This window comes from Mesoplodon densirostris, chromosome 8, assembly GCF_025265405.1.
Source record: "Mesoplodon densirostris isolate mMesDen1 chromosome 8, mMesDen1 primary haplotype, whole genome shotgun sequence".
NCBI classification, from domain to species: domain Eukaryota; kingdom Metazoa; phylum Chordata; class Mammalia; order Artiodactyla; family Ziphiidae; genus Mesoplodon; species Mesoplodon densirostris.
This window is the reverse complement of record NC_082668.1, coordinates 2,644,585-2,668,928: the sequence shown is the minus strand read 5'-3', so window position 1 is coordinate 2,668,928 and position 24,344 is coordinate 2,644,585.

The window sequence follows — 24,344 nt, the reverse complement described above, 5'->3', positions numbered from 1 at the left end:
GTCCTCGACGTCCGTTTCTGTCCGGATTCTCCTGTGCGTCCCAGGCCCTGGCTGTCCTGCTGACGTGCTGTGGGCCCTCTGGGCACCTGGAAGCTCTGACTCTGAGCACTGCCCACAGCTGAGGGTGGAGTTGGGGTCGCGCGTCCCCCAGGCTGGGTGGTTCGTGGCCCAGTCTGCCCGGGCACTGGGCGCCGCCTGCTGCGGACCTCCTCCCGCCCCCGTCTCCATTCCCGTGCACTCTCGCTCCTGTTGGGGGTCGTGTTTCCCAGGACAAGCCCGCTGGACGAGCGCCCTGCCCCAGCGCTACTTTCTACCTAACCTGGATTAAGTCACGCTTTGTGCTGTCCCTGGATCATCTGGCACCGGGCAGCAGGTCCACGGCCTGGAGGCTGCCCTGGCCCTGGGTTCCCCACTGTCCCACAGGTATACCACAGGTCCCGGGGGTCCTGGGGTGGCTGATCTGCTCACCCCGGGCCTCCGGGGCTACAGCTGCACACTGTTCTATTCCAGCTTCCAAGGCCTCTACTGGGAGCCCCTGGGGGCCTCCTCAGCCCTGCCCTCTGCCCTGATCTCTCTAACAGGTGGGGAGGGGCTAAGGAACGCCCCCCTCTGCCGCCCACCGGGTTGGGGGAGATAGGAAGTGCCAGAGTCACAGCCCAAGCTGCACATTTGGGCAACCTGATTCTTCTCTGCACCTTTCATCTTTATTAAAATATTTACAAAACCAGCCCACTCTCCAGAGCAGAGTGGAAATAAAACAGACTTCAGAGCCAGAAGAATTGAAATATAACCCCTGCTTCCCCACTCACTTGCTGTGTTACCTGGTACAATTCGCCTGGCCTCTCTGAGCCTCTCTCTGCCTTTTTAGGAGATCATAACACTTCCTCAGGGCGTAGCTGTGAGGACGAAATTAGATCTCACGCCCCAAGCACTGAATACAGGCCCCAGCCATATGCTGGGGCGGCATCTGCTCAGGAATCCTGCTTGGCCAGGAGCAGGGGGTTAAGTGCACGAACTGAGATGCTATCAGGGTCTTTGAGGAATAGAACAATGTGGTGGGGGGGCATTTAGTCTTCTACGGATAATTTCTTCTGAACAGAAACAGTGTGTGAAGCCAAAGCGAGGGAGACCTCCCTTTCAGGAAGCGTGTTATTGCAGCCAAGCCCCGGCGAGGGCTGCCCATGTGTAGGTGCCGGCAGGCGGTGTGGCCTCCCATGGAGCGCCCTCTGCAGGGCCAGCCTTGCCCCTGCTTCCCCACCGACCTTGACCTCGCTCTCCTGCCCACCGGGGAGGAAGGAGGTGAGGTTGTAAGGCTTTCTCTTTGGAAAAATAAGAGCTATGGGGAATGACATTAATTTAAAAGCTTTTAAAGAGTCAATTCACCTGTGAAAGTGCTCCCCAGGTGAGAGCCTTCCTGTGTGGAAAACAGGCCGGTCTTTAAAAGGATTTTAATTAATGTTGCTGAGAAACGTACCAATGGCACTTAAGGCTGAAAGCTCAAGAGCCAAGGTGCCAGCCAAGAGTTTTATGACAGGGAGCGAGTTTTCTTAAAGGCAGTTGGAATAATATTCCCATGCACTCAGCCTCAGCACTCACCTCTGGTCACGGCCAAAAATAAGTGCCAGAATCCTTGGCGGCCTAACCCCCAAGCCCCCAGATGACACAGCCTCTGCCAGGACCTACTTGGTTGAACTGCAGAGGTGTTTTCAGGGACACGGCGCCTCCTCGCCCTTCGGGGACACACCTTGCTGGGCCGACCAGCGCGGCTCAGATCTGATCTGGATCTGATCCGTCCTCCAGCTGGTGCCGAAGCCGGAACTGGACCTGGAGGAGGGGGGATGGAGGGCAAGGGATGCAGAGCCTGGAAGGCCCGTCCAGACAGTGGGCTCGAGCTGCGGATGGTGGAGTGCTCCTGGCTGGAGACCAGGGGCCCTGGGTGTGGTGGAGCAGCTCCGCCCCACGGATGGCTGTGCAGTGACGTGAGACGTGCCTGCGGCTGTTCTTCCTGGGACGCTTGGCCGAGGGGCTGGGACAGGGCGGGCCTGGGCGTCTCTCTTCTCTGAGCCAGGGGTGAGAGAGATGGTCTCCAGGCTGTGGCTGCAACATTCTAGGAGGTGTCGGGGTCGGGACCGGCCGGGAAAGGCCTCCTGCTTTCCTCGCGGTGGGTCCTGGGGACCGGCCTGGGCCCAGAGTGCCGAAGGCTCTCCTCTTTATTCACGTTTTACTGTTTCCTGGAGAACTTTCCCCAGGATGAAGGTACCTTCCCAGTAAATTCTCACCACTACTTCTTGCTTCCTGAGGGGCAGCACAGCTCAGTGAACAAAAGCACGGAGCCAGAGGGCACAGGTTCAAATCCTGGCCGTGCCACTTACTAGCTGGGTGACCTGGGGCAAGTTACTTCACCTCTCTGTGCCTCAGTTTCTCCACCTTTAAAATGAGGACAAGAATAGTAACCCCTTCATGGGGTTGTGGTGAGAAATGAGTCAATATAAATAAAGACCTTAAAACAGTGCCCAGAATGTTGTAAGCAAGGACTTCAGTCCTGCTGATGATGCTGTTTTGGAGAAAAGGGAAACGTGACCTGCCGCCCGAGGCCCCCATCCTGTGATGGAGTCAGAGAGGGGATGTATCAGTCAGGGATGGGCTAGGTCAAGTGTGGTAACAAACACATCTCAGATCTCAGCAGCTGAAGCAAGATCTCACTGCTTGAGCAACAGACACTTGTTTGCCATTCACCATGCTGGCCACTTGGTGAGGGGCTCAGCCTTTCAAGGCTTCACTGTCTGGAGCCTGTGGGTTAGGGTGGCACGGGAGGGGGAGAAGTGCGACCATAACCCACTCACTGGCTCTTCAATGCTTCCTCTGGAGGTGACTCAGGGTGCTTCTGCCCACATCTAATTGGTCAGAGTGAGTCACGTGCCTCCTGCCTTCCAAATCTACCATGTAGCCGGCCAGCAGGAGGAGAACCAGAAGTGCCGAAGGCCTAGTGCTCCAGGCTCCTCCCTTCAGCTGACCAGGGGCTGAGCCTGGGGGCTCACTTAGGCCTTGCACTGTGATGGCCCCTGTGCCAGGAGGCAGTGCTGGGGGCTCTGTGGGTCCCACCTGCCCCTCCCCTCAGACCCCCCAGCCTTTCTCCTCCCCCCTGCAGGTCCCCTCACCCGTCCCTGTCTTCCCGCTTGCCAATCTCCCTTCGGATTCACTGTGTACATGGCCTTTCCGATACGCGCATCTGGTCCTGTCGCTTCTGCTATGGGCTGGATGTTTGCATCCCCCCAAGTTCCTACGCTGGAACCCTAATTCCCAATGTGATCATGAGGGCCCCGTATGAGGAGGTGGGGCTTTTGGGAGGTGAGTAGGGTTATATGAGGTCATGAGGGTGAGTCTGTTGCAGGAAGGGGGCCCCTTCCAGGGCCCGAGAGCGGGCTCTTGTCTAACACTCGGAAATGAAATGTCCAAGGAGACACTCGTGCTGACAAAGCAGGGGACTTTACTGGGAAGGGGCGCCCGGGGGGGGGGCAGGAGGGTGAGGGGCCCAGGAGGACTCCTCTGCCGCGTGGCTCGCAGTCTGGGGTTTTAGGGGATGGGGTTAGTTTCCAGGTTGTCTCTGGCCAATCGTTCTGACTCAGGGCCCTTCCTGGTGGTGCGTGCATGGCTCAGCCAACGTGGATTCCAGCGAGAAGGATTCTGGGGGGTTGGTAGGACCTACAGACTGGTGTCTACTTTCTCTTTTTGACCTTTCCTGAATTCTTCCAGTTGGTGGTAGTTAGTTAGTTCCGAGTTCCTTACCTCGTGTAGTAAGAGAACTCAATCAAGTGGTTACTGTAGGGCCTGGCCAGGGTGCGTGGTTTCAGTCAGTGGTTCCCCTAAGAGGTCCATGGTGGGATCGAGGCCCTTAGGAAGAGAGGAAGAGCCTCCCTCTCTCTGTGCATGAGGGCATCAAGGAAAGGCCATGTGAGGACGTGACCAGGAGGAGGGCTTTCTCCAGAACCCGGTCTCCCTGGATCTCATTCCTTGGGGAGCCTTGCTGACCGGCCGAGTCTGAATTCAGTCCTGCTGCTTCCCCCCTACCTGGTCCCCCGGCTCCGCTGTCAGATCTGCCCACCGGAAGCTACCACACTGTGCTGGGCATGCCAAGAGGACAGAGACGTGTGTGCTGGTCCTCGCTGGGGCCTAGCACAGCGTGGGCAGGTCGAGCCCTGACCACTGATGGAGGCAGTGGATGCTTCCTTGTCCTACCAAACTCCGGGGCCTGAGAAAGGCTTTTTTGCTCCCTGAAATATGGACCCTACATTTTTTTTTTTGGAAGTACTAGATTTTTCTCTCTTGAATATTTCCCTCCCCGTCCCCCCCAAGACGCCAGGCCTTGTGCAGTCTGGGTGTTGGGGTCCCTGTGCCTGATTTCTGTGCAGGGTAGTCAGTCCCCAGCCCCGTAGCCCCTCTTCCTGCCATGCGGCATCACCGTCTAGGGCTGGCGGTCCAGGGTCCGACAGGCTGGCTGCTCACCCAGAGACCCACTGCCTCCCTGGTCTGGCTCAGAGGACAGGTAGCCTCCACCTTGCTCGGTGGACATCTTCCTGCTCCTGTGCCCCGACCTATGTCCCAAACCCACATTCCATCATCTCCCCAGAGCCCGGCTCTCTTAGGATGACGGGGCAGTGTGGCCTAGGCTCCAGAACCCAGAGCCCCAGTCGGTCCCCTTTTCTTACTTGAAGATTTACACCTTAAGAGCTCAAGCAGAACTTCCTTTCCTCCTCCCCCAACTTTTATCTTGAAAACTTTCAAACCTGCAGGAAGTCAGAAAGGAGAGAAATAATGAAGACAGATCACTAGTTGCTAGCATTGGGGACAGATTTTTCTTTTCAGTCTCAAAGCACAGAAGTTCTGATTCCACCTTTTTTTCCTGGGCAGTGGAGCCCCCTTCCCATCATCTTCAAGGTCACAGCCCCAGTTGTCCGAGGGGAGTCATATTACCAGGCCCCTGCTCATCCCGAGATGCAGGTGACTGTCTAGTAGGACTTTTCTGGCTACAGAGAGAAGAGAGGGCGCACAAACTAATTCTCCATCTCAGAGACGCATTGTATTCTCCTTCCTGGGAATTCCTCAGGCCTTCTCTCCTTTCCCTCTTAGGAACACCCTCTGCTGTCTTTGCCCCAAGCTGTGGTCATGCCCACTCACTTCCTTGGCAATCCTCTCCCTCACAGCCTTACCGCCCTTTCGTCCTGCTTTTCATATTCCTGACACCCTTTCTCCATTCTTCAGTCCCAACTGATGTCCTCACTCTATTTGAAAGTCCTCATTATCAGCGAGAAGCCCTCATCACCCAATTTACAAATTCACCTGCGTCTACACCCACCTGGCTGGCTGCCCACGTGGCAGGGGGTGACGTCTCTCTGCTCCCAGGACCAGCCCTGCTCGCAGGCCCCTCTCGCCTGCTCAGAATCTTCACGCCGTCACCACCGAGCCTTCTGTTCTCTAGATCTCGCCCTTAGAAACGTGCCGAATAGCTTGTATCCTGACAAACGCTTTCGCAGCCCTGCGTCTCCCTTCAGCCCTTGCGTCATGTCTCTGTGCTCTTAGACCAAGTTTCTTGAAAGTGTTGTCGACCTGCTCTCTCCTCTCTCCAGTTCCTCCCCCTGCCCCCCTTTGCTTCTCAACCTTCTCCCGCCGGCTTCCACTTGCAGCATCATGGAAATGCTCTCAGGGTCGTGGAAGATCTCCCAGCCCTTCCAAGGGTGAAGCTTCGGTGGTCGGCTCCTTGGGTGGGGTGGGGCTCCTTGGTTGAAGCTCCTCCAAAGCGGTAAACTATAAAGGTAATGCTTAGTGTACGGGAACCTCAGCACAACCGTTTGTTTTCCGTCCTGAGTTTCTGGGTTGACTGGGCTCCGCTGGCTGACCCTTCTGCTCCCTGGTCTTGGCTGGGTCCTTGTCCTCAGGGCTGGGGCGTTGGGTGTGGTTCACTCACCTCGCCAGCAGTGGTGCTGGCTGTTGGCTGGGAGCTCGAGCTCAGCAAGGCTACCAAGCAGAGTTCCCTGGTTTTCCCTGCAGGGGCTTCTCCAGATGGATCCGGCTTCTCAAGCAGAAGTGAAAGCTGCAGTTCTTAGGGTCCAACCTGGGAATTCACTCACTGTCACTTCTGTCACATGTTATTGGGAAAAGACCCCATCTCTTGACTGAGGAATCTGTGGTCCCTTTAAAGCCACCACACTGATCTGCCCGTAAGTCCTCTAAGTTTCAGATCCAAAAAATCTATTTATTTACTTTGACTATGTACACCTATTGCCCTAATCCAATCACCGCCAACCCTAGCTCAGACATGGCGGTGTCCTCCCAACCGTCCTGCCCACTCCTCCTGGCCACCTTACCTGGTCCTCACAGAGCACACACACCTGGGGGCAGCGGGGACTGCTCCACACACTTCCTCGTTTTGGAACCGTTGGTTCCTCGGGGCACGCGGCTCTCACGGAGGGGCAGAAGTGCAAGAACTGTTCCAAGCCTCGGCTTCCGTCACACCTGCTCACATCCCATTGGCCAAGCCCAGCACGGAGGGATGGGAAAGAGGTGTGTGTGCAGGGATGGGAGGGGCCATGGAAGGGGGGCTGGAAGAGAAGAGCGTGGACAGACAGTGCAGTCGGCCCCAGACCCACGTTTAGACTTTTGTATTATGTCCGTCGGTGCTGGGTTAACAATACATTGCTGTGTCTGCACGTCTCTCTCTCCATTTATTTTCTTCTTTTTAGACTCCTTCTCTTCCTCTAATATCAGTCTCACCCAGTAGTATCCACAGGGCTGGTGGGACAGATACACACTTTTGTTGACTGACAGTTTTCTGGAAGGCAATGTACATGTAAAGGCTTGGGAATGTTTGTACCATTTGGCCCAGTAATTCCATTTCCTGTTACTTAGTTTAAAAAAATAACCAGAGACACACAGACATTTCCATGCCAGTGGGTTCTTGGCAGCATTGTTTATAATAGGAGAAGTCTGGAGCCTCTTTGTCCTTGCAATCTTCCTTTGGCCTTTTTCCTCCTCTGTGTGCCTGGGCTTTCTTGCAAAGCACAACCAACTGAAAGCTTCCAACATGCCAGATTTCCTTGATTGATTGATTGATTCATTCATTCATTCATTTATTGGCTCTGTGAAGGCATTTTTTGTGTGTGTGTGAAGGCATTTTTTGGGGGGTAATTTTAAGAATTTATTAATATTTATTACCATAACGGACGTTAAAAGTAGGGAGAAGACACAGTGTAACAACAACAAAAAAAGCAAGAGATTTAGACTTAGAAAATTGAGGTACATGTTTTGACTCCATTCTTAATTTAGCAACACAGTTTTTTTCAATTTTATGGCTTCATTTGTAAAACTGATTTTTGCAAGGAATAAACAACAAGATGAATGCTTGTGAAGAACTTACTCCAAAGTATGATGTATCATAAAAACACAGTTTATGATCATTTCTTTCCTTCCTTCACTTCAAATAAGAGGATCCAGTCCTACTATTTCCTGCTACATTTCACTGACCTGAAAACTGATGTGGCAAGACCTTGCTGAGAGGTATAGGTGTCTAATACTGTATCTGACATGCAGGAATACAATAGCTGTGATCAGTATATTTATATATATTATATATAATATTATATATATTATATATTATGTATTTTATAATTATATATAATTATATATAATAGCTGTGATTATATTATATTATATATATTATCTATAATAGCTGTGATTAGTATATTTTGGCAAAAAAGATAAAATTGAATATTTAGAAGGAGTGCTCACAGATTTAATACATATAATAAGAGCAGTAACTCACTGAGCACAAACTGTATGGCAGGCATTTTTTTGAGCACTGACTATGGACCATATTCTGGATTCTCATGGAGTTACAGTTTATAGTGAGGGAAATATCTCATAAACGGGTAAACAGATTGTAAAATACATAATTGTAATTTGTGATAATTTGTACAACTAGTTAATCGTAATTTGTGAAAGAAATTATGCGCACCCAAAGAAAACCATGGGGACATTACTTAGATTGTGTAGTCAGGCTTCCCTGAGGAAGTAACATTTAAGTTAACTCACAGAAGTTACGGTGTTATCTCCACATAACACTGGGGAGAGCGGTCGAGGCAGAGGGACACTGGGTGTGAGAAGGGAACAAAGGGAGAGGGAACAAAGACCTGGGTGCATGTGCGCTGGAGACGCTGAGAGGGGCTGGGAGGGGGTGCTGGCTTGGATCACGGGGGCTTCAAGCCTCGTAAGATGACTGAGTTTCATTGAAGGTACCATGGGAGACTGTGGAAAGCTTTCAGTGCAGCCCAGCTGAAGCTTGAGAAAGACCACTCTAGCTGCCGCTGGAGAGAGACAGGCTGTTAGGTGAGAGGAAGGGGAGGGAGGCGGAGGGAGAGCAGGTGGGAGCCCCCGGCAGAGCTGAGATGAGGTGAGAGGTAGAGGTGGCTGGACCAGCGCTGAGGGGGCGGGGGCACGGAGGCTTCATTCCCGGCAGTGACGTTTATCAGATGACCCTTCCCTCAAGATCCTCCAGCCGCCAGCATCTTGTGCAAGATCCACGTCTCAAAGAAGGGAGGCCCCTACAGAACAGGAGAGAACAAAGCAGAGCATTTTCAGGTTTTGAGTTTCAAAATTAACTTTTGAAACTTCCCAGATGAGACTGCACATTGAGAAAAGTTCTTTGTAGTCTTTAAACGTTAAATGTTTGTGCAACCAATGTTATAAACAGCAGACTTGGGAAGAATGCAGAATGAATGAGAAACAGTTTTTCCGCCCTCAGTTGATAAACACTCCAGAGGCTGGGGGGAGGGGGGAGAGCGTGGAAAAGCGAGTGAACCAGGATGTGAAGATGGGACCCTCCCACGTGAGGCCGCGGAGACAGACGCCATTGTCCAGAGGAGCTGCAAGGCCACTGCGGTGGGCTTGCAAAGGTGGTGGAAGGAAGCCAGCTTTAAATCCTGAGTGGACCACCGGTTCCAGCCAACAGGAGAGGGGGAGAGGCCAAGAAGAGGATCCCTGGAAACTAGAGGGGGTTCCTTTGGACAGAGCTGTTTGGGGAGCCCTGCCCTGGAAGGGCATGGGGTGAGTGGTGTCTCCTTCTGACCCTGGGCTTAGTGAGAGTTGCTTCCAGGATGTTTCTGGGGAGACTTGATATGGGTGCTCTGGACTTGGGAGACCCCGACTCCCTTGGGGTGAAAGGCTGTATGCCAGGGCTGTAACAGCAGAGCAGGAGCTTCTGTCTGGACTTCCAGAGACCTCGTGTGGGCTCCACACCACAGACAGGCGGCCTGGGGTCAACCACAGAGAGATGGCCGGGGGTCAACCACAGAGAGATGGCTGGGGGTCAACCACAGAGAGATGACCAGAGGTCAACCACAGAGAGGTGACCAGGGGTCAACCACAGAGAGATGACCGGAGGTCAACCACAGAGAGATGGCCGGGGGTCAACCACAGAGAGATGACCGGAGGTCAACCACAGAGAGATGGCCGGGGGTCAACCACAGAGAGATGGCCTGGGGTCAAACACAGAAGGATGACCGGGAGTCAACCACAGAGAGATGGCCAGAGGTCAACCAGAGAGAGATGGCCGGGGGTCAACCACAGAGAGATGGCCAGAGGTCAACCAGAGAGAGATGGCTGGGGGTCAACCACAGAGAGATGACCAGAGGTCAACCAGAGAGAGATGGCCGGGGGTCAACCACAGAGAGATGACCAGAGGTCAACCAGAGAGAGATGGCCGGGGGTCAACCACAGAGAGATGGCCTGGGGTCAAACACAGAGAGATGACGGGGGGTCAACCACAGAGAGATGACCAGAGGTCAACCAGAGAGAGATGGCCGGGGGTCAACCAGAGAGAGATGACCAGAGGTCAACCACAGACAGATGGCCGGGGGTCAACCACAGAGAGATGGCCTGGGTTCAATCACAGAGAGATGACCGGGGGTCAACCACAGAGAGGTGGCCAGAGGTCAACCAGAGAGAGATGGCCGGGGGTCAACCACAGAGAGATGGCCTGGGGTCAAACACAGAGAGATGACTGGGGGTCAACCACAGAGAGATGGCCGGGGGTCAACCAGAGAGAGATGGCCGGGGGTCAACCACAGAGAGATGACCAGAGGTCAACCACAGAGAGATGGCCGGGGGTCAACCACAGAGAGATGGCCGGGGGTCAACCACAGAGAGATGGCCGGGGGTCAACCACAGAGAGATGACTGGAGGTCAACCACAGAGAGATGGCCGGAGGTCAACCACAGAGAGATGGCCTGGGGTCAAACACAGAGAGATGACCAGGGGTCACCCACAGAGAGATGGCCAGAGGTCAACCACAGAGATATGGCCAGGGGTCAACCACAGAGAGATGACCAGAGGTCAACCAGAGAGAGATGGCCAGGGGTCAAACACAGAGAGATGGCCTGGGGTCAAACACACAGCGATGACCAGGGGTCAACCACAGAGAGATGGCCAGAGGTCAACCACAGAGAGATGGCCAGGGGTCAACCACAGAGAGATGACCAGAGGTCAACCAGAGAGAGATGGCCGGGGGTCAACCACAGAGAGATGGCCTGGGGTCAAACACAGATAGATGACCAGGGGTCAACCACAGAGAGATGGCCAGAGGTCAACCACAGAGAGATGGCCTGGGGTCAAACACAGAGAGATGACCAGGGGTCAACCACAGAGAGATGGCCAGGGGTCAACCACAGAGAGATGACCAGAGGTCAACCACAGAGAGATGGTCGGGGTCAAACACAGCGAGATGGCCGGGGGTCAACCACAGAGAGATGGCCAGGGATCAACCACAGAGAGATGACCAGAGGTCAACCACAGAGAGATGGCCGGGGGTCAAACACAGAGAGATGGCCTGGGGTCAAACACACAGCGATGACCAGGGGTCAACCACAGAGAGATGGCCAGAGGTCAACCACAGAGAGATGGCCGGGGGTCAACCACAGAGAGATGACCAGAGGTCAACCAGAGAGAGATGGCCGGGGGTCAACCACAGAGAGATGGCCTGGGGTCAAACACAGATAGATGACCAGGGGTCAACCACAGAGAGATGGCCAGAGGTCAACCACAGAGAGATGGCCTGGGGTCAAACACAGAGAGATGACCAGGGGTCAACCACAGAGAGATGGCCAGGGGTCAACCACAGAGAGATGACCAGAGGTCAACCACAGAGAGATGGTCGGGGTCAAACACAGCGAGATGGCCGGGGGTCAACCACAGAGAGATGGCCGGGGATCAACCACAGAGAGATGACCAGAGGTCAACCACAGAGAGATGGCTGGGGGTCAACCACAGAGAGATGACCAGAGGTCAACCACAGAGAGATGACCAGAGGTCAACCACAGAGAGATGGCCAGAGGTCAACCACAGAGAGATAGCCGGGGGTCAACCACAGAGAGATGACCAGAGGTCAACCAGAGAGAGATGGCCGGGGGTCAACCACAGAGAGATGACCAGAGGTCAACCAGAGAGAGATGGCCGGGGGTCAACCCCAGAGAGATGGCCGGGGGTCAACCCCAGAGAGATGACCTGGGGTCAACCCCAGAGAGATGGCCGGGGGTTAACCACAGAGAGATGGCCAGGGGTCAACCTCAGAGAGATGACCAGAGGTCAACCACAGAGAGATGGCCAGGGGTCAACCACAGAGAGATGACCTGGGGTCAACCACAGAGAGATGGCTGGGGGTCAACCACAGAGAGATGACCAGAGGTCAACCACAGAGAGATGACCAGAGGTCAACCACAGAGAGATGGCTGGGTGTCAACCACAGAGAGATGAGCAGAGGTCAACCACAGAGAGATGGCCGGGGGTCAACCACAGAGAGTTGACCAGAGGTCAATCACAGAGAGATGGCCGGGGGTCAACCACAGAGAGATGACCGTGGGTCAACCACAGAGAGATGACCAGAGGTCAACCACAGAGAGATGACCACTCGGAGGTCAACCATAAATGGTCAACAGTAGAGAGTTGGCACAGGGGTCAACCATAGAAGGCTGGCCTGTGGTCTACCATGGAGAGCTGGGCCAGGGTCAACCTAGATCCTGTCCATGAGGGTCACCTGGATGGGTGGGAAGTCCTCGGCAGAAAGGAGCTAGAGGTGGCGCCGTCATTTAGGGTGGGGGAGGTTCAGTAACACTTGCTTTTGCCAAGAGGACTGAGGGGAGAAGTCCAGGGATGGGATTGGAGGGTGTCTCCAGAGAACTCACCCAATGTTAAGAATCTGCTTTAAGCCCCAGGAACATTGAGCTGGCCTTAGGTCAGCGGGATGGGACCAGCCAGGGAAGACCTTCCCAGGCCCCTCTGTGTCCTCCCCTTCCCTGGCTGGACACAACAAGAGTCTAGGGCAACCACTGAAGGGAGGAAGCCCTACTCCATTTGTGTCGTGTGCTTCATCCTTACACACCCACCTTGTCCTGTGGAATTTGTACTCATTCTTTGAGACTTAGCTTGGTTGTCACTTCTGGAAACCTTTTCTAATCTCCAAGAGCCAGGTGTCTCCTCTAAGGGTCCCCCCAAGACCCTGTACTTGCGCCAATATTTCATGCACCATCATTGCCTGTGGACACATGTTGTATCCCTCACCAGATCACGGCCTCCAGGGCCAGGGACTGTCTGTGGCTGCAATATAGGAGGAAGCAATACTTACATTTTAAAAGAGTGAGTGGACTAAGGGGAAGCAATTAACTGGATTATGGCCCATTTATACCAATAATAATATGCAGCCAGTTAAAATCATGCCTTAAAATATTTAGCAGAATAAGAAAAGTCTGATTATGTGGAAAACTGTTAATAAAAGTGTGCCTACTTCTGTACCAGTATACACTTACTTTAAGGGCTAAAATGAAAAAGACTGATGACACCAAATGTTGTCAAGGTCAGGGAGCAACCAGAATATATGTGGGAATGTACGTGGTATAATAACTTTGGAAAACCCAGTCCTTGGTAGTTTCTTACCCTATGACCCAACAATTCTCTTCTAGGTGTTTATCCCAGAGAAATAACAACGTGTGCTCCCAAAAAGACTTGTACAAACATGTCCACAGTCATTTTGCAGATAATACCCCCAAATTAGAAGCAGCCCAGGCATACCTCAATAAGAGACTGGGTTAATTCACACAATGGTTGACTCCTTGGCAGAAAAAGGAAGAAACTATTGATACATATAACAACATAAAATAAAAAATTTATTCTGCATTTCTGAAAGAAGCCTTACTCATAAGAGTACATACTTATGGTTCCATTTATATAAAATCCTAGAATAGCCAAAACTATTCTATGGAAGGAAAAATTGGACCAGGTTGCCTTTGTGGAATGCAGAAGATTGGCTGGGAAGGGGGACAGTGATATTCTATATTTTGAAAGGAGTTTGGATTTGTCAAAACTTGACAAATATACACTTAAGATTTGTGCATTGTATATAAATTTTACATCAAAAGAAAAAAACTATTACTGAGTTCTAGTTAATTATAAGCATGCTGGGATGCTTAGGGGGAAATGTATTAGTATTTTCAATTTAACTTGTGTTCTGTAAAAAAAAACCAATATAGATTAATGGATGGATGGAGAAGTGGATAGATGAATGGAGAAGTAATGGGATGCAGTAAGATGTGAGGGGTGAAACCCAGATTGTGACTATCTGGCCGCTCACTGTGTATTGGTTTCCTGTGGCTACTGTAACAATTCTGGAGGCCAGAGGTCTGAAACCAAAGTGTGGGCAGGGACATCCTGCACCAGAGGGGCATATTTGCTACAATTGATGAACTTGCATTGACACATCATCATTCAAAGTACATAGTTTACACTAGAGTTCCCTCTTGGTGTTGTCCGTTCTGTGGTTTTGACAAATATACAATGACATATATTCACCATTATAGTATAAACAGAATAGTTTCACTTCCCTAAAAATCCTCTGTTCTCTGCCTAGTCATCCCTGCCTGGCAACCACTGATACATTTACTGCCTCCATAGTTTTGTCTTTTCCAGAGGAAGCAGTAACAGAAGGGTTCAGTGTTATTCTTTTGCATGTGGCTGTCCAGTTTTCCCAACTCCATTTATTGAAGAGACTATCCTTTCCTCATTGAGTATTCTTGACTCCCTTGTCAAATATTAGTTGACTGTATATGCATGGGTTTATTTCTGGGCTTTCTGGGTTTATTTCTGTTCCATTTTGTTCCATGGTTTCATTTCTGGGCTCTTTATGTGTCTGTTTTTATACTAATACTACATTGTTTTGATTACTATAGCTTTGTAATATGGTTTGAAATCAGGAAGTGTGATGCCTCTAAGATCACTTTGGCTATTCAGAGCCTTTTGTGGTTCCATGAGTTTTAGAATTGTTTTTTCTATTTCTGTGAAAATTGCCATTGGAATTTTGATAGCATTTGCGTTGAATCTGTAAATGGCCTTGGGTAGTATGGACATTTTACCAGTATTAATTCTTCCAATCTCTGAACATGGAATACTTTTCCATTTATTTGTGTCTTGTTCAGTTTCTTTCCTCTATGTCTTATACTTGTCAGTATAGATTTTTCACCTCCTTGGTGAAATTTACTCCTAAGTATTATTGCTTATGCTGCTGTTGTAAATGGGATTGTTTTCTTTTTCAGATAGTTCATTGTTAGTGTATAGAAACACAACTGATTTTTGTATGCTGACTTTGTATCCTGCAACTTTACTGAAATAGTTTTATTAGTTCTAACAGATTTTGGGGAGAATTAAGATTTTCTATGTATAAGATAATGTCATCTGCAAACAGAAGCATTTTACTTTTAGCAAAAGATTGGACAACCTAGAAGAAACTGATAAATTCTAGATACATACAACCTACCAAGACTGAATTATGAAGAAATAGAAAACCTAAACAGACCAATAACAAAGAAATTGAATCAGTAATGAATAACGTGGCAACAAATAAAAGCCCAGGACCAGATGGCTTCATGGTGAATTCTACAAAACATTAAAGTAGACTTGATGCCAATCCTTCTCGAACTTTTTCACAAAATTAAAGAGGAGGGAACACTTCCAAACTCATTTTACAAGGCAAGAATTACCCTGATACCAAAGCCAGACAGGCACACTGCAGGAAAAAAAGAAACTACAGACCATTACCCCTGATGAATATAGATGCAAAGTTCTCAAAAAAATACTAGTAAAATGAATTCCACAGCACATTAAACTGATCAAGCATACACCATAATGAAGTGGGATTTATCCCTGGAATGCAAGAATGGTTCAACATACACAAATCAATAAATGTGATACACCACATTAATAGAATGAAAGATAAAAATGATATAATCATCTGAATTGTTGCAGAAAAAAATAGACAAAATTCAACATCCTTTCATGATAAAAACTTTCAACACAGTGGGTATAGAAGGAACATACCTCAACATGATTCAAGGTCATATACGACAAGCCCACAGGTAACATCGTACTAAATGCTGCAACATTGAAAGCTTTTCCTCCAAGATCAAGAACACAAGGATGTCCACTCTCACCACTCTTATTCAGCATAGTACTAGAGGTCTTAGCCAGAGCAATCAGGCAAGAAAAAAGTAAAAGGCTTCCAAATTAGAATGCAAGAAGCACATGTCTTTATATGTAAGGTGGGTTTCTTGTAGACAACATATAGTTGGGTCTTGTTTTATGATCCATTCTGACAATCTCTTTTAATTGGTGAATATCCTGGGTTTGGACATTCTGCTCTGTTTTCAGTTTCAGTCTTTTTTTTTTTTTTTTCTCTCTTTACTTTTCTGTTTTGGAAGTTTCTATTGATTTATCTGCAAGCTCAGCGATTCTTTCTTCTGCTGTGTCTAGTCTACTAGTTAGCACATCAAAGGCATTTTTTTCATTTCTGTTATGGCGTATTTGATCTCCAGCATTTCTTTTTGGTGCTTTCTTAGGATTTCCATCTCTCTGCTTACGTGGCTCATCTGCTCTTGTGTGCTATCTACTCTATCCACTAGAGCCCTTAGCATGTTAACCATCGTTCTTTTAACTTCCCCGTCTGGTAATTCCAACATCCCTGCCATATCTGAGTCTGGTTCTGTGCTTGCTCTGTCCCTTCAAACTGTGCTTTTTGGCTTTTAGTCTGTCTTGTAATGTTTTTCCTGATAGCCAGAGCTGATGTTCTGGCTTAGAGGAACTGCTGTAAATAGGCCCTTAGTGATGTGGTGGTGAGTTGTGGTGGAGGGAAGGTACTATGGTTCTATGATTAGGTCTCATTCTTTTTATGAGCCTGTGCCTCTGGACTGTGAACTTCACGAGTGTTTCTCAGTTTTTTCCTCCTCCCTTAGGTGGGAGAGGAGGGCTAGCATGGGCGGGAGTTGGGGATTTTCCTTCCTCCAGGACAGTTAGGGTCTGATAAAACCGAGAAGGTTAGGCTCTGGTTAACTAGTTTCTCCCCAGGGCAGATGTCTCACCTATTCCAAAATGCTTCTTTTCCCATCGCCATGCCAGGAGCATGAGGGGATTTTTCTCCAATATTCACTGAGAGAACCTGGTTGAGCCCCTGGTGGTGTCACTCACAGAAGTGTGGGGTCCCTGATGACTGGATCCCCCTGGAGTTTTTACCTCTCAGACTTATCTGCACTGAGCCTCCAGCAATTCACACATTACAGTTCAGACTTTTCTGCCCAGGCACTGGTTCCTGTGGACATTTCTGCTGGTAGGTTTCTGCTCTAGTAAGTAGTGAGTCTCAGTGTCTACCTGGCCATCTCTCCAGTTTTGGGAGCAGTGGTTTTCCCTGTGACCACACTTCTCTGACAGATCCAAGAAGAATTGTTAATTTTTCAGTTTGTTCAGGTTTTTACTTCTGGTTAGGACAGAGTTACGACTTCCAAACTCCTACATGCTGGAGTGGAAACTGGAACTCCAACACTACTTTTTTTTTTTTAACATCTTTATTGGACTATAATTGCTTTACAATGGTGTGTTAGTTTCTGCTGTATAACAAACTGAATCAGCTCTACATATACATATATCCCCATATCCCCTCCTTCTTGCGTCTCCCTCCCACCCTCCCTATCCCAACCCTCTAGGTGGTCACAAAGCACTGAGCTGATCTCCCTGTGCTATGCAGCTGCTTCCCACTAGCTATCTTTTTTACATTTGGTAGTGTATATATGTCCATGCCACTCTCTCACTTCATTCCAGCTTACCCTTCCCCCTCCCCGTGTCCTCAAGTCCATTCTCTACTTCTGCGTCTTTATTCCCAACACTACTTTTTTATTTAAACTGTTTCTTCTTTGATGAGTATGTGTCATTTCTATAACAAAATTGTTATTTTAAATATTAAAAGGGGGGGGTCATAATTTTGACTCAGTGCTTATGCTTTTGGGTAAAGGGAGACAAGATTTATAAACAAAGATGTCCATGGCAATTGTCCACAATCATCTGGAAATAGCATAATTGTCTACTACTAGGAGAATGCTTTCATAAATTATGCTATAATGGAATGATGGCATGCAAATGTGAAAAGTAGGTTTAAAAAGAGTTTTAAAGCAGCATGAAAAGGCGTGACCTGAGCTTGTAAATTCAACCAGTGTTTTAAAAGTTTTCGAGACTCCAAGTTTTCCAGATTCCAAGTTTTCTATAATATAAATACTTGTTAATTTATATTCAGAAAAAAGTTATAAAATGTCACTCCTTGGACGGCCCTCCTAGGCTCTCTCCCCCCAACCCCTGCCCCGGGCTGCCTTACTGTGGCCAGCCCTCCGTGCCTGGAGGCCTCAGCTAGCCTGACTCCCCTGGGAGGTGCACTTTCATCCACTACCAGCTGAGCCGTGTGTAGTTGGCAGCTGATTTTTCGGTCCATTCCATCTCCTTGGAGAAAATTGGTTTCTGTGGTTGTTGAGTCTAACTGCCAGTTTCCACTGTTCAGTTGAGTAAATTTCCTTGTTTCCTGTCACCATGCTATCAGCCCAGCTGATGCGTGGCTTTTACATTCTTCCAACAAGAAACTGAAGACAGCCATGAGCTGGTTTTTAGAGTCATGAGGATCTCTGGGCCAAGACAAACAGGCTGATGGAGATCTCAGCCTTGGGGTGGTTTGGACGGCAGGGCCAGGCATGGGTGTCCAGGTGGAGTGCCAGCAGGTGGCGGCATGGTGGTCCCAGGGGAACAGGAGCAGGTCGTGTTGGTGGGCTTGGGGGCGGGGCACGGCTGGCTGGAGAGGCTCTGTCCCCTGGCAGGCATGGTCCCCTCCCACGCGTGGGTCCAAGGCATTCCACGGCAGCATTCCTGCTTTGAGGACATGTTTCCCAGTTGGAAGGAAGTCAATCCCTAAAAATCTCTGCCTCTGCCTGTTCCCTGCCCATGTGCAGCAGCAGCTGAACAAGGCTGTTCCCAGGCAGATCACGGAGCCCACGAGCTGCCCATGTGAAAACTGTCAAACATGAAAAGGAGGCACACTGGCCTCTGGCTTGTGTCTCGAACTTTTGAATTAGCAACTCACCCGCCAAGAACGTGTGCCGAATGGCTGTTTTGCGTGGCAAGGACTAGTGCTTTGCAGATTCAGGATCTAGATTACTGCCAGAGAGTGTAAAGCGTCTGGTGATTTGGGAAGGAAACCTTTCCAGACTAAACTGAGGCCCACATGACTTCCCCGAGCTACAAAGAGCACGTGTTCTGGTTGGGTGGGAGTGTGCTGACGCGGTGCCCTTGCCTTGTGTTAGTGTGAGCACCCCTGAAAACTGACCCCATGAGGAAGATGGATGCACATCCCAGGTGAGGAGTTGGGGCGGGAGGAAAGCTGATGGGGGTGGCGGGTGAGCAGGGTCCTGTGTGGACTTTGGGCCTCTGCCCCCGGGTCCTCTGAGGAACTGCTCGCTGTTCCCTTGGGAGACTAGAAATCTGGGGTGTCCGTTCACTAACTCCCATCTTTCACCACCCACGCTGTAAGTCCCCAGTGCTTCTGGGCTGCCCTACCTACGACCAGGCAAGTGCCCATGGCCAGAAAGGTCCCAGGCAAAGACGCAGAGAGACAGGGCACCAAGAGGACGTGCGTGGGGACTGTCCCCTGCTGGGGGGGTGGAGTGTGTGTGAGGCATACCTGACACCCCTCTTCCCTCAGAAGCCACGAGACCCCCAAGTTGCATCCGGCACCTGAATTTTAGATGATACTTTGACTTAAACTCAGTCCGTCAACACAGTACTGGAGCACCAGCTGTGTGTTGGGCAGTGTCCTGGGGCCTGGGAATGGCAGGGGCAAAAGAGACCTCACCGTCTTGGAGCTCCCATGGATGTAGCCATGTGTATGGGAAGTGGGGAGGAGGGCCCCAGAAAAGACCAAGCTAGGGTCTGGAGCGGATGTGAGTGTGGCGCAAGGGGAGGGTTAGGTTAGGGTTAGGGGTAGATGAGGGGTCAGGGGCACTGCAAAGGGGTCCTCTAAGCCGACACTTGAAGCTTTCATCACAGGCAGACCTGGGGGCCATGTGGGCTGGGGCCATTGGCCACGAGGATGCCCTCAGAGTGGTGCACCCTGGGAAGCTCCGTATCCTGGTCCCATCACAGGACTGCCGGTCAGGAGCAGCTTACTGCTCATGTGGGGCCAGCAGCCGGGGTCTCTTGGCCCAGGTGGCCCACCCTGGACTTGGCCCATGGAGTAAACGCCAACATCTTCCCTGTTTCAGTGGGTCATTCGCCCTCCTCGCAGACTCAGCCCTCATTTGCCCTTTCCTGGAAGCCTCATCACGACCGAGAGCTGGAGGGAAACAGTGTGTGTGTGGGCAGGTACCACTGGTAAGTTAATTAGAGTAGTTTCCCACCCAGTGGGAATGTGCCTTTGGACCAATTTTTAGGGTCTCTATAACTTATTATTACAAACTTGGTGGCTGAAAACAATGGAAATGGAACCCTTCATGGGTCTGGAGGCCAGAAGTCTGCAATCAAGTCATCTTCCTTGTCTAAATCATTTTTTTAAAAAAACACCTTTATTAGAGTATAATTGCTTTACAATGGTGTGTTAGTTTCTGCTGTATAACAAAGTGAATCAGCTATACCTATACATATATCCCCATATCCCCTCCCTCTTGCGTCTCCCTCCCACCCTCCCTATCCCACCCCTTTAGGTGGTCACAAAGCACCGAGCTGATCTCCCTGCGCTATGTGGCTGCTTCCCACTAGGTATCTGTTTTACATTTGGTAGTGTGTATATGTCCATGCCACTCTCTCACTTCGTCCCAGCTTACCCTTTCCCCTCCCTGTGTCCTCAAGTCCATTCTCTACATCTGCGTCTTTATTCCTGTCCTGCCCCTAGGTTCTCCAGAACCACTTTTTTCCCCTTTAGATTCCATATATGTGTGTTAGCATATGGTATTTGTTTTTCTCTTTCTGACATACTTCACTCTGTATGACAGATTCTAGGTCCATCCACCTCACTACAAATAACTCAGTTTCGTTTCTTTTTATGGCTGAGTAATATTCCATGGAGGTTCCTTAAAAAACTAAAAATAGAACTACCATATGACCCAGCAATCCCACTACTGGGCATATACCCTGAGAAAACCATAATTCAAAAAGAGTCATGTACCACAATGTTCACTGTAGCTCTATTTACAGTAGCCAGGACATGGAAGCAACCTAAGCGTCCATCGACAGATGAATGGAAAAAGAAGATGTGGTACATGTGTAACTCTCTTTGAAGCTTCCAGGGGAGAACACGTTCCGGGCCTCTCTCCCTCTTCCGGGTGTTGCCGGCAATCCTTGGTGTTCCATGGTGCATAGATGCACCCGTCCAATCTCTGCCTCTGCCTTCACATCACCTTCTCTGCTTTGTGTCTTCTCCCCTTCTCTTCCCTTATAAAAACACCTGTCGTTGGATTTAGGGCCTGCCCTAATTGATCTCATGGGCGATCTCATCTTGAGATCCTTGACTTAATTACAATTGCAAAGACCCTTTGGTCAAATAAGGTCACATTTACAGGTGATGGGCAGGTATATCTTTTGGGGGCCACCATTCAATCCACTGCAGCTTGCTTCAGGGACTGAGAAATTAAAAAATCTTCTACTTTTTAACCAGTTAATATGAAGGTGGTCTCAAGGCAGCCCCAGGTGCAAACTCAGAGGCATGGAGAGGGCACCCAGCTGGCAAGGACAGCCTCAGGGCCCGCCTTTCTGTGCTGCTGACGCAACTCCGGCAATCTCGACCCATTTCCTCCATCTCCACACTCAACGTCAGAGTTTTTATCTGCTTCTTTTTCTCCCGATTGTCAAATGGATGGGCAATATAGTGAAGTAAAGAAACAAGATCCCAAGCCCTGGCTATAGCATTTGTGAGATTTGTGAACTTAACCAAATGCATCTCTAAACCTCTTTGCACCTCATTTGTCCCATCTGTGAAATGGGGATAATTTCTGCCTTATGCCTTTCATCTATGGTCAGGGATGCAATAAAATCGTGTTAAAGTGTTTTGGAAATGATAAGGTGCTACAAATCATTATCTAATTAGAGACCAACTTAGGCTTTTCAACTGTACAATGGGAAGACTTTATATTACCTAATTCTTTGATGATTAAATAGGATAATTTGTGTAATAACAGTTGACAAATTATAGGTGCTCAAGCAATATCAGTTATAATAATAATGCTTCAAAAACCATGCTACCTCTCCAGGATAATGTTTTGACTTGTAAAGTTTTAGCTATTACACAGTTACATGAATAAAAGCAGAGAATACAGATTAAGCAAAATTAAGAAAAAAATTACCTTAATCAGAGGAATCTTAATTAACATTTTTATAGATCTTTTCAGATTTTTCCATGTATATGAATATATAATTATTTTCTAAAAACTGGATCAACAAATATATTTTCGTACCATTATTTTTAATGCTTATGCAGAATTCTAATTAACTCTTTATTATTGAACATTGAGGTTTGATTTTTTCTTTTTTGCAATAATAATGCTGATAAGAACATGATTGTAACTAAATCCTTGTAATTGAAGGTTAATCAGGTAAATAACAAACTAGAAGTGGAAATATGAGGTCAAATCACTCACACATATATTTTTAAAGTTGTGGTAAAATATAAAATTTACCATGTTCACAATTCTTTTTTTTTTTTTTTTTTTTGGCTGCGTTGGGTCTTTATTGCTGTGCGCAGGCTTTCTCTAGTTGTGGCGAGTGGGGGCTACTCTTCATTGAGGTGTGCGGGCTTCTCATTGAGGCGACCTCTCTTGTTGCAGAGCACGGGCTCTAGGCGCGCGGGCTTCAGTAGTTGTGGCACACAGGCTCAGCAGTTGTGGCGCACGGGCTTAGTTGCTCCACGGCATGTGGGATCTTCCTGGACCAGGGCTTGAACCCATGTCCCCTGCATTGGCAGGCGGATTCTTAACCATCACGCCACCGGGGAAGCCCATGTTCACCATTCTTAAATGTGCAGTGCGGTGGAACAAAGTACATTCACATTGTTCCACAGCCATCACCACCATCTCCAGAACTCTTTTTACCTTGCAGAACTGAAACCCCCATTAAACACTAGCTCCCCACCCGTCTCCTCCCTCCCCCTTGCAACCACCATCTACGTTTCTGTCTGTATGAATTTGGCTACTCCAGGGACCTCGTAGAAGTGGAATCACACAATATCTATCCTTTTGTGACTGGCTTATTTCACTTAGCATAATGTCCTCGAGGTTCATCCATATTGTACTATGTATTAGAATTTGCTTCCTTTTTAAAGCTGAATAATATTCTATTGTATGGATAGACTATATTTTGCTTATTCATTACTCAGTCAATGGACCCTGGGTGGCTTCCACCTTTTGGCTACTGTGAACAATGCTGCTCTGAACATGGGTGTGCAAATATCTCTTTGAATTCATGGTTTTAATTCTTTGGTGTATATACTCAGAAGTGGAATTGCTGGATCATCTGGTAGTTTCACTATTAACCTTTTGAGAAACAGCCATACTATTTTCCATAGTGATCGCACCATTTTACATTCCTATCAACAGCACACAAATGTTCCAATTTCTCCACATCCTTGTCAACACTTGTTATTTTTCTGATTTTTTCATAGTAGCCATCCTGAGGAGTATGAGGGAGGATGTGCATATTTTCAAGGCTTTGAAATTAATTTGCCAAAAGCTATTCAGCAGAAAAGTAATACTTTGCACTCTTACCAACAATGGATAAAGCAACCGTTTTCACCATCCTCATGAATGCAGAGCATCCTTGCTAATTTTTTGATGGGCATTTGCAAAAGGAAGTGTGGGCACGACAAGATGGGCCCAGAGGACTGTGCCTGCCTGCCCAAGAGAAAGGCTTACCCGGCTGAGACCGTACCCCAGCCGGTCGACCCTCTCTAGGGTAAAAATCCTGTTTCATTTCCATGAATTATGTCTTCAGAGTTTTCTTTCTGATGCGCACGCCAAAACCTTTACAAGAGGCAAGAGAAGCTCCTTGAAGGGCCACTAAGTAAGCTGACCAGTCCTAGGAAACAAACCTATGTCCCACCTGAAATCTGGTGTTAGTTAATTAGCCTTTGAGGGGACCACAAGACCTATCAATTGATTGCTTTTCCTTTGTTTCATTTTATAATTTGAGTTGTGATTGCAGGGCTCTGATTCCCCAAATCTCCAAAACCTTCACAACTTAAAACTGAGCAGTACACAGTGTTGCGTAACAGGATACAGAGCCCTCTCCTACGCCCAAAACCCTCCCTTCCCCAAAAATCTGCTCAAAAGGGGCTTCCCTGGTGGCGCAGTGGTTGAGAGTCCACCTGCCGATGCAGTGGACACGGGTTCGTGACCCGGTCTGGTAAGATCCCACATGCCGCGGAGCGGCTGGGTCCGTGAGCCATGGCCGCTGGGCCTGTGCATCCGCAACGGGAGAGGCCACAGCAGTGAGAGGCCCACGTACCGGAAAAAAAAAAAATCTGCTCAAAAAAGTGAAGACCATTTCTGCTCAAAAAAGTGAAGACCAGCACTTTCTCTGTCTGTCACTGGATCACGTCTGTGCTCTTGACCCCAAATGGAGCTCCTGTTGCCGTTCTGATCGCATTGCTGAGCTCTGGGAACTGGCAGCTATCTTCATGCGATGTGGGAGTGAGTGGCTAATTAAGATGAAAGGAGGTTAATTAGATGAAAAATACGCAAGTGGTTATGCAGACCAGACATTTACTGATGGCTTCTCCTGGCTTCCATTAGAGCCGGGTCGGTTGACTCTGAGTTTGTGGTCATTGGACGGATCCTGCTGGATTCCCCGCCCCCCCCCCAGGATTCCCCCCTTCCCACCGGTGGGGAGGGCTCTCAGGCCCCTGTGTGGAGCAGAAGCTTGTTCAAAATCTTTATAGTGCCATGGTTGCTCGTTATCCGCGGACT